Here is an 8,932-nt window from a genome sequence, read left to right as displayed (position 1 = left end):
TTCATTCATTAACTCAGTATCTATGTGCCTGATACAACCCCACTGGTGCTGTGGCCTGCTGACTGACAGCTGACAGGATGTAACATAGCCACATAGGGACATGTTTTAACATTTTATACTCTGTACAAAAAAATGTTTTATTGTTGTTATAGTGTTTTAATAGTATGTTTAACATATTATATCTCTTTTAAAATGACATGGTATGTCTTTAAGAACTGTGCAACCACCTGTCATGAGAGATCACATGACAGGAAGGAAGTGAGTAGGACTGGATAAAAAGGAGCCAACATGGCACATTAGGGAAGGCTAAGTGGTATCACCTATCCCTGGGATATGCTTGGACTCTGGAGTACTTCTGTGGATTATACCCTGTGGATTTACTTTGCCAAGACTATTCACACTGTGGATTATGGTTACCTCCTTCACAAACTCTATCGGATTGTAAATACACTGGTGAGCTAACTTTGGGACTTCAGACACTAAAACAACACAAAAGAATGTTCTTCATATATACTTAAAATCTGTATATATTCTGTGTTCATTTTAACAGACTGTGGATACATTTTAATATTGTAAAGTGTTTGTTGTCTGTTGTTTATACTTTTGTAAATACACCTTCAACTGGTATTTCTCTTTTGTCTCTTTTATTTTCACACAAGCACACTCGCTCAGTTCAATCAGTTGTTACAAGCAGAGCTATCACATGGTGCGTCTCTTAACAGAGAACGTAGTGCATCAATGCTCCTGACAGAGCTTCCCGTCCACACATCACTGATGACTCTGGGGTGTTTAATGGGGTATCACTGCATGCAGTTTCATTGATGGTTATCTGATCATGAAAAGACCAATTGGAAATGCCCTCCAACACGTGTTAGAGTTGCATCTATGTGGTTTGAGACACATTCAAGGTGCAATCTGTTCAAGTCTAGAAGCATCTAGTTGCTCACACCACATACGAAAACTTTACATAAACAGATCTACATCAGCGTACAAAGGAAAATACAGCACATAAGAGTTGTTGCCTTTTGCTCCGCAATCTAAGGAGCAAGTTTAGCCATTTTAGCTGCCTCCTGTTTTTAGATTTTTAGGTCTTATGAATCTTGGCACATGCAACAGAATTTTGCTGCCCAGCATAAGCATCATCATGAAAGTGAACTCTGTTATATTTGCATAGAATGCAGGAAGATGTGATTTTTGTATCCATTTTTCAGAAACACATGTACGTGCCCAACTGTAAATGGGATGTGCATACCCAATACATAGAATAGCAATCCAATTGATCTGGACCCATAAAGTGACTTTGCCTCCTTTTGCTTATTCAAGTGTGTGTGTGTGTGTGTGTGTGTGTGTGTGTGTGTGTGTGTGTGTAAAAGCTTTAGGCAGTATGTAGATATCTTCATCTGAGCCTGTGATAAAGCCTTTTATATTGGGGAGCTGTCGAATGTGTGTGCAGAAATCTGTGAAAGTGCGCCTCAGCACGTTCCTGAATGTGCATTTGAGTGACAGGACCGTGGGAGCTGTATTGAGTACAAAGTTTAGCTAACTTTGGCACTTCAGATTTCGGAGCCTCTATTCATATACACCGTAACACCCCCCACCCCTTCACTCAAACAAGGCTCGACACAGACTCTGGGAGTGCAGCAGCATCAGGGTTTGACTCGCACACATGCATAAGCACACACTCTTGCACATGCAGAACACGCCTCTTGGAATTCCATGAGGCAGAGAGGAGGCTGATGGGGGACAATGGGCAAGACATCTGTCATGGGTGGCTGCATTCCGTCCACTCACAATGGAGAGGGGACTAGCGAGTGGTGCCTTTTTTTTTCTTCTTTCTCCTTTCTGGGGAGACTTCTGCATCTCACAATGGTCCTTTTGTCCCCTCACTGCTTTTTTTCCCAGTGTTTAACCCTTTAAATCTGCTCCTTTTCTGCCAGCCTTTTTTACGGTCCTGAAAAAGAAAGCAAAATTAGAGAACATCCCTCCAGCTTTGCTGCTCGGGACATCAGAGATACAGTATATGTTTGTCATGTCAGCATTATAGCACTGCTTAGAACTTTCAAAATGTAATTATTGGGAGTCACATGGCGCCATGCGGGGGTCGGACGTGTAAGTGGCGAGCTCTGTGCACTTTGCTAGTTTTTAATTATTTTTATGTCATAAACCAGTGAGATACGATACCCCCTGCTACATAACTGTTCTATGAAGTCAACATGTCAAAGAATTCAAAATCCTCTGGCTCTGGAGATATTAAAAGACACTTATGTGCTCAAGCTGATACCCCAGACAGGGCTGCAGACCAGGGACTCAATTTTGATGGTGCGGCGGGAGAGATTCAATGTCAGCCGTCCAGCATGCCTGTAATGCTGGCGAAGGTCATGGCGGACTTGGAAGATCTTTGCTGTAATACGTCAATCGATTACTGTGATGGAGACGAAATTCACTGAGTTGATTACAAGAATCGGGGACGTCAAGAAATGGATCGATTATCTGGAGTCATCGGAGAGGGATTTAGCTGCTAACACGCTAGCGTCCAAAGCAGATTTGGAACGCATTTGGGGAAAGTTGGAAGACCGTGAGAATCGTAATCGGCGAAACAACGTCCGAAATGTTGGAATTTCTGAACATGAGGAAGGCAGAGATATGGTAAAATTCTTAGACGAGCTCTTCCTGAGTCTGCTTGAAATAACAGGCCATAATCTGGAAACTGAACGAGCTCACAGAGTCCCGGCTCACAGATCCACGGAGGGAGGCAGGCCCCGATCAATTCTGGCCAAATTTCTGAGATCATCCAATAAAGATATTGTTACGTGAGGCGTGGAGTAAAGGAAGGCTTTCTTGGAAGAACCACAGCATTTTCTTGTTCCCAGACTTTGCAAATTAGATGAGAGAAACGTGATCAATTCAAGGAATGCAAGAACCTCTTACATCAACGAAAGACTGCATTTGCACTGATGTTTCTGGCCAAATTGAGAATAGATACTAAGGATGGCTGCAAAATATTTACATGCCCACAGCAAGCATTGTCTTTCATAGAGACAATGGGGTGAGTAAACCATTTGGTGTTTCTCACATTGCTCCCAAGTGAGCTTGACTTGCTGAGCATGCACTTGACTGTCTGAGGAAGCTGGGCACCTTTTTTTTTTTTTTTTTGGTTTCTCCTTGTGTTGGTTCCGCCTAGTGGCTGGAGTTTGTTTTGTGTGGTAACACTCCTTCAAGAATCTCTTGCATTGACGGAGGATCGCTTTTGCACTGATGTTCTCGGCCAGATTGAGAATAAATACTAAGGATGGCTGCTAAATATTTGCATGCCAACAACAAGCGATTGTCTTTCATAAAATCGATGGACTGAGGAAGTCATGGTGTGTTTCTCATGTTGCTCCCAAGTGAGCTTGACTCACTGAACATTCACTTGACTGTCCGAGGGGGCTAAGTGCCTTTTTTGCGCTGGCTACGCCTAGCGGCTGGAGTTTGTTTTGTTGAATGACACCCCTTCGGGACAGCTGTGGATGAATCTGCATGATCCTTGTGTTTATGCCTCCTATTGGCTGGAGTTTGTTTTGTGGAGTATTTTTTGCAGGACATTGGAAGGATTAGGTCATCTGCTGCACTCATGAACAGCTGGCTCACTGAACAATTATTGTGTGTGTGTGTGTGTGTGTGTGTGCTGGTTCCGCTAGCGGCTGGAGTTTGTTTTGTGGAGGAACACACCTTCGAGACGGTTTTGTGAATTAATCTACGCATTCTTTGTGTTTATTCTGCCTATTGGCTGGAGTTTGTTTTATAGATTATATTTCTGTTATGTAATTCTGTCTCACAAAATTTGTACAGAAGCACCAGACTTGAGCAATCCAAAGTTGTCGCGGGGGCTTTCGTAGGTGTGCATGGATGGTTGGCGCTGTCGTGCGTGGGGTTAATGCACACGTTTTTCTTTCTTTTTTTTTTTTCTGTTGTTTGGTTCTGGGGAATGTTCGGGGTTTGATTATTGCACTAGTGTTGGAATACAATCTTTATAATTTCATTTTTGACACAATCTATTTTTTTCTAATATGTTAGATGTTTATATGAGTGGATTGTCTCTCTCCACATGGAATGTGAATTTTTATGGGGTGCCCCAAACCAGGAAGGCTATTTATTTTCTTAAACATAAGAAATATGATAGTGTTTCTTCAAGAAACGCATCTTTCCCTGCAAGAAGCTGAAAAATTTGGGAAGATATGGGGTGGACATGTTTTCTTTAGTGCTGGCTCAAGTAAGAGCAGGGGAGTCATTAAATTAAGTAAACATCTACAATTCAAATGTCTCAATCAGATTAAAGAGAAATTAGGATAATGAGCCATTATTGTTTTAGCAGAAATTCAGGGGCAAAGGTTGATTTATGTATTTATGCATCTAACGTTGATGATCAGGGCTTTTTTTTTTTTATATAGATCTTGAAGGGATGTTACAAGCCGCTGGCATTCCTCATGATATAATAGTGGGAGAAGACTTTAATCTATTGATGGATTCAGTCCTTGATCATAGAAGCAAAAGTGTGTAAGCCCCCTAGAGCAACATTGGTGCTTCACAGGATGTGTAAAAATCTTGGTCTTACAGATATTTGGAGACATTTCAACCCATCTGGTAGGGACTATAATTTTTTTTTTCATCAGTCCATAAGATTTATTCTAGAATAGATTTAGATTTATTTATACATTTCATCTGTTTATTGTTCAATTGGAAACATCTTAGTCTCAGATCACACCCTGGTGTGTTTAGAGGTGTTGCCACTTATGGAGAAAAAGAAATCATGTAGTTGGCACTTTAATGTATACTTTTTGCAAAATCCTGATTTCCAGCAAATGTTAAAGGCTGAAATTAATGTTTATATGGAGACCAACTGGTCCTCAGTATCCTCTGTGGGCGTGGCTTAGGAGGCACTTAAGGCAGTTCTAAGGGGTCAGATCATACAGTATGCCTCATTCATCAAAATCCAAAGCATGAGAACTCGTGGAGTTGGAAGGGAATATTAAGTGCCGAGGCAGAGGTGAAGCACCGAATGTCATCTGATTTACCTGATTGAAATACAGATATAATACTATTTTGTCACGGAAGGTGGAGATTTGGCTATTCAGGGCAAGACAGTCATACTTTGAGTCGTGGGACAAAGCAGGGAAGCTTTTGGCTAGATATATAAAGCAGAGAGAGTCTTTCCACTACTCCCTCAGTGAAATCTGTTGGTGGTAAAATATTTACCTCAGCCAGTGATATTAATAATGATTGAAATCTATCTTGATCTCTATAGTTCCACGTCTTCGTCTACAGATGAATATATTAGAAACTTTGTGGAACCATTAGAACTCCCTAAACTGATGACTGAGCAAAAAAATTCACTTGATTATGAGGTAACTTTGGAGCTTGATGAGGTCATTAAGGCCTTACATACAGGCAAGGCTCCGGGCCAGATGGCTTTGACTTTAAGATATTATGCTACGGAATTGGCTTCACTTTTGTTAGAAATTTATATGGAACCATTAAAGAATGGAAAGCTTCCGCCAACCATGACACAAGCCCAGATCAGTCTGATTCTTAAAAAAGACAAACATCCAAGTGAGTGTAAGAGTTACCGTCCAGTTTTCCTGATCCAGCTAGACTTAAAAAAATATTGTCAAAAATTTTGGCTAACTGTTTAAGTAAAGTTATGACATCTCCGATACATATAGATCAGGTGGGGTTTATGCGGGGTCATAGCTCTTCTGATAACATTAGGCATTTTGTCAATATCATGTGGTCAGTGGCGAATGATCAGACTCCGGTCGCTGCCATCTCACTTGACACCGAAAAGGAGTTTGGTATGGTAGAATGGGATTCTTTTTAAGATTTTGGAAATGTATGGGTTTGGGAATACTTTTTATTGGATGGATTTAAGTTACTTTATAGACACCCAGCAGCGGCGGTACAAAAATAAAATGAATTAATTTCAGATTATTTTACTCTGGACAGGGGCATCCAGCAGGGTTACCCTCTTTCCCCATTAATGTTCTGTCTTGCCCTGGAACTATTAGCAGCCGCGATAAGAAAGGAAGATGATTTTCCAGGAGTGGTTGCGGGAGGTATGGTGCATAAGCTATTACTTTACACAGATATTTTATTATTCATCTCCAACCCCATTAGATCTATGCCTTGCCTCAACAGAATTATTAATTCCTTCTCTAAGTTCTCCGGATACAGAGTCAATTGGTCTAAATCTGAAGCTTTGGCTCTGACAGCATACTGCCCAGTAACGTTTTTTTCAGCTGGGTACCTTCCAGTGGCCTAAACAGGGCATTAAGTATTTGGGCATTTTATTTCCAGCAAAATTGTGTGATTTTAGTTAGTTAATTTTGACCCTTTAATAAAAAGGTTTTCGAGCGATGTGGGCAGGTGGACTTCATTTCATTTATCTATGACTGGGAAGATTAATGTTATTTAAATGAATTGTATTTCAAAATTCAACTATCTGCTACAATCTCTCCCTGTAGATGTCCCCCTCTCTTATTTCAAGCAATTTGACGGCATAACGAAGTCCTTCATTTGGAATGGTAAGCGTCCCAGATTACATTTCAATAAATTACATAGGCAGATTGACAAAGATGAGCTAGGCCTACCCAAGATTTTGTTTTATTATTATGCATTCAGTCTCAGACATTTGGCTCATTGGTCACTTCCACCTGAGAGAGCCCCTCCCTGGTTTTGTATTGAACAGGAAGTTCTTGCCCCTATTTTGCCATTACAAAGCATTTCTATCAAACTAATCTGAGAAGTTATGCTACACCCCATTATCTCACATTTGCACTTGGTGTGGACAAATATGTCTAGAGTATTTAATTCGGATATTTATTTAAATGTTGCCTCGAGCATATGGCAGAATCCAAAATTATGTATTAATAAGCCCCCTTTCTGCTGGTCAGAGTGGATTGTGAGGGGGGGTTACTACACTCGCTGACCTATATGAGAGTGAAGTGTTAAACTTTTGAAAATATGGTTCAACATTTTAGGATTCCCAGATCTCAGTTCTTTAGGTATTTACAGCTGTGCCACCTGCTCTGTACTATTTTTGTGGGTAGTATACACCCCCCCTAAAGCGGCAGATACTCTGGAAGTGGTGATTACTGCATTTGGAAAAGGCCATGAGACATCAGTGTATTACTCCCTGCTAATTCAGAGTCTGGGGGACGGAGCTTCGGCTTCGCTCAGGAGATTGTGGGAGAGGGATCATGACTTGGTGTGGAGGAGGGAGTGTGCTGGGATTCTAGGGGACGTCAGGTCTGCATCTGGAGATGCAAGGGTGCGCCTTATGCAATTCAAGATTTTACATAGATTCTATTGGATCCCCTCTAGATTGTATAGGCTGGGTCTTAAAGACACACCCACCTGCTGGCGATGCCAATCAGAAGATGGGGACACAACCCATATTTTTTGGTGGTGTTAAGATACAAGAGTTCTGGTTGAGGGTCCAGAGTTTTATGGGTGACATATTAGGTACTCAAGTCTCATTTTGCCCCAGACTCTGTATTTTAGGTGATGGGGCGGTCACTGATGTAGGGGATAAGAACATGAAGAACTGGATCCTGGCTGATGTTATGATAGGCAGACAGGTCATCCTTAGAGGATGGAAGTTGGCTGGACCACCCTTGTTTCGTGAGTGGTATGCGGAGATGGGCAGGGTAGCGACATTTGAATATTTGTCACATAGAAGGCTAGGCAAAATGGATTTATTCAATAAGAAATGGGGCAGCTATTTAGCCTTTTTAAAAGGCTCTCAGAGAGTGGCAGTGGTGGGAGACGTGTTGGTTTAAAAGTGCATGTTGTAGCCTTTTTGTTTTTGAACGTATACTTTGTTTTTTTATTTATTATAGATTTCTAAATATTTTCTACTGTTTTATGGTCTTTGTCTTTGTCAATTGGCATTTGACCACTGGAGTATCTGTTTGTGTTGGGGGGGGTGTAAAGTGTATAAAGTGATTCCAAATATTCTGTTTTTTTATTTTTTATATAATATATATATATATATGGAATCAATAAAATTGTTAATAACAATGTAATTATTGGTGCTTGCCAAGTCACTATTACTAATGATCATACTTGGCATTGTGGATTTGAACAAACCCTTAACTGAAAGTGTAACATTTTGCATGTAGTTTGTTTCACACCATGCTACAAACATGAAGAATACCTCAAATTGTGCAGCTTGTTGGGAGGTGGTGTCCTATTACTTTTCCACGTTATGTGACGTACAATTATTGCCTGATGGGTACTAAAATGAGCAAAATCTATCTATAGGGATGAGAATATTAAAGAGACTTTTGATATTTTGGCACTTTTGTCTTTGACTTGGCAATGCCCTAGCACAGCAAAGCAATTCACCTCCAACCACTCAAAACATTTTAGAAACTACACAGCAATGCAGCAAAGTTTTGCACAGGCTGTCTTCAGAAAATTTAGAAATCTAGTTGTAAATGTTTATGCTTTATCACTTTAAATGACTTTATTTGTTTTTATTTTTCTTTAATTAGATGAAGAATTTGAATACTGCTTTTTGAATTTTAAAATTACATTTTGAATTTTGATTTTTGACTGAGTTTATAGTTTTGATAAAAATTTTTGATTTTGCTGCTGTTTTGTATATCCTCAAAAGTCCCTATCCATTCTTCTCTCTCTCTCTCTGTGTATCTGTATGGAAAGTCTCATTATGGACAAGCTTTTACACACACAACTGTAGTTATTTCTCCTTGGTTGATAGCTTTCAGCTTATTGACCACTGCATGCATATGAGCGGCAGTCCTGCAGATATAGCCAGAACTGTCCTGAACACTATTGATTACTCAATCCAGCGGTGTTTGTAGCGAGAGGCCTCTAATTAACACAGCCCTTCTAAGCGAAGTTTTCAACACACTGCTGCTCATGTAAATTG

The 8,932-nt window shown here is 40.3% G+C and overlaps 1 protein-coding gene across 1 annotated transcript in view; it reads left to right on the top strand.

Annotated features, from left to right (window-relative positions):
* Window positions 1–326: 326 nt before the first annotated feature.
* LOC127419032 (fidgetin-like protein 2) overlaps window positions 327–8,932 on the top strand; it is an 87,026-nt gene continuing 78,420 nt past the window's right edge. Inside the window, exon 1 of the mRNA XM_051660062.1 lies at window positions 327–453. The gene's annotated coding sequence lies outside the window, so the exon portion shown is untranslated. The remainder of the gene's footprint in view (window positions 454–8,932) is intronic.

The sequence above is a fragment of the Myxocyprinus asiaticus genome, chromosome 28, assembly GCF_019703515.2.
Source record: "Myxocyprinus asiaticus isolate MX2 ecotype Aquarium Trade chromosome 28, UBuf_Myxa_2, whole genome shotgun sequence".
Lineage (NCBI taxonomy): Eukaryota > Metazoa > Chordata > Actinopteri > Cypriniformes > Catostomidae > Myxocyprinus > Myxocyprinus asiaticus.
This window is presented reverse-complemented; position numbering and strand designations above follow the sequence as displayed.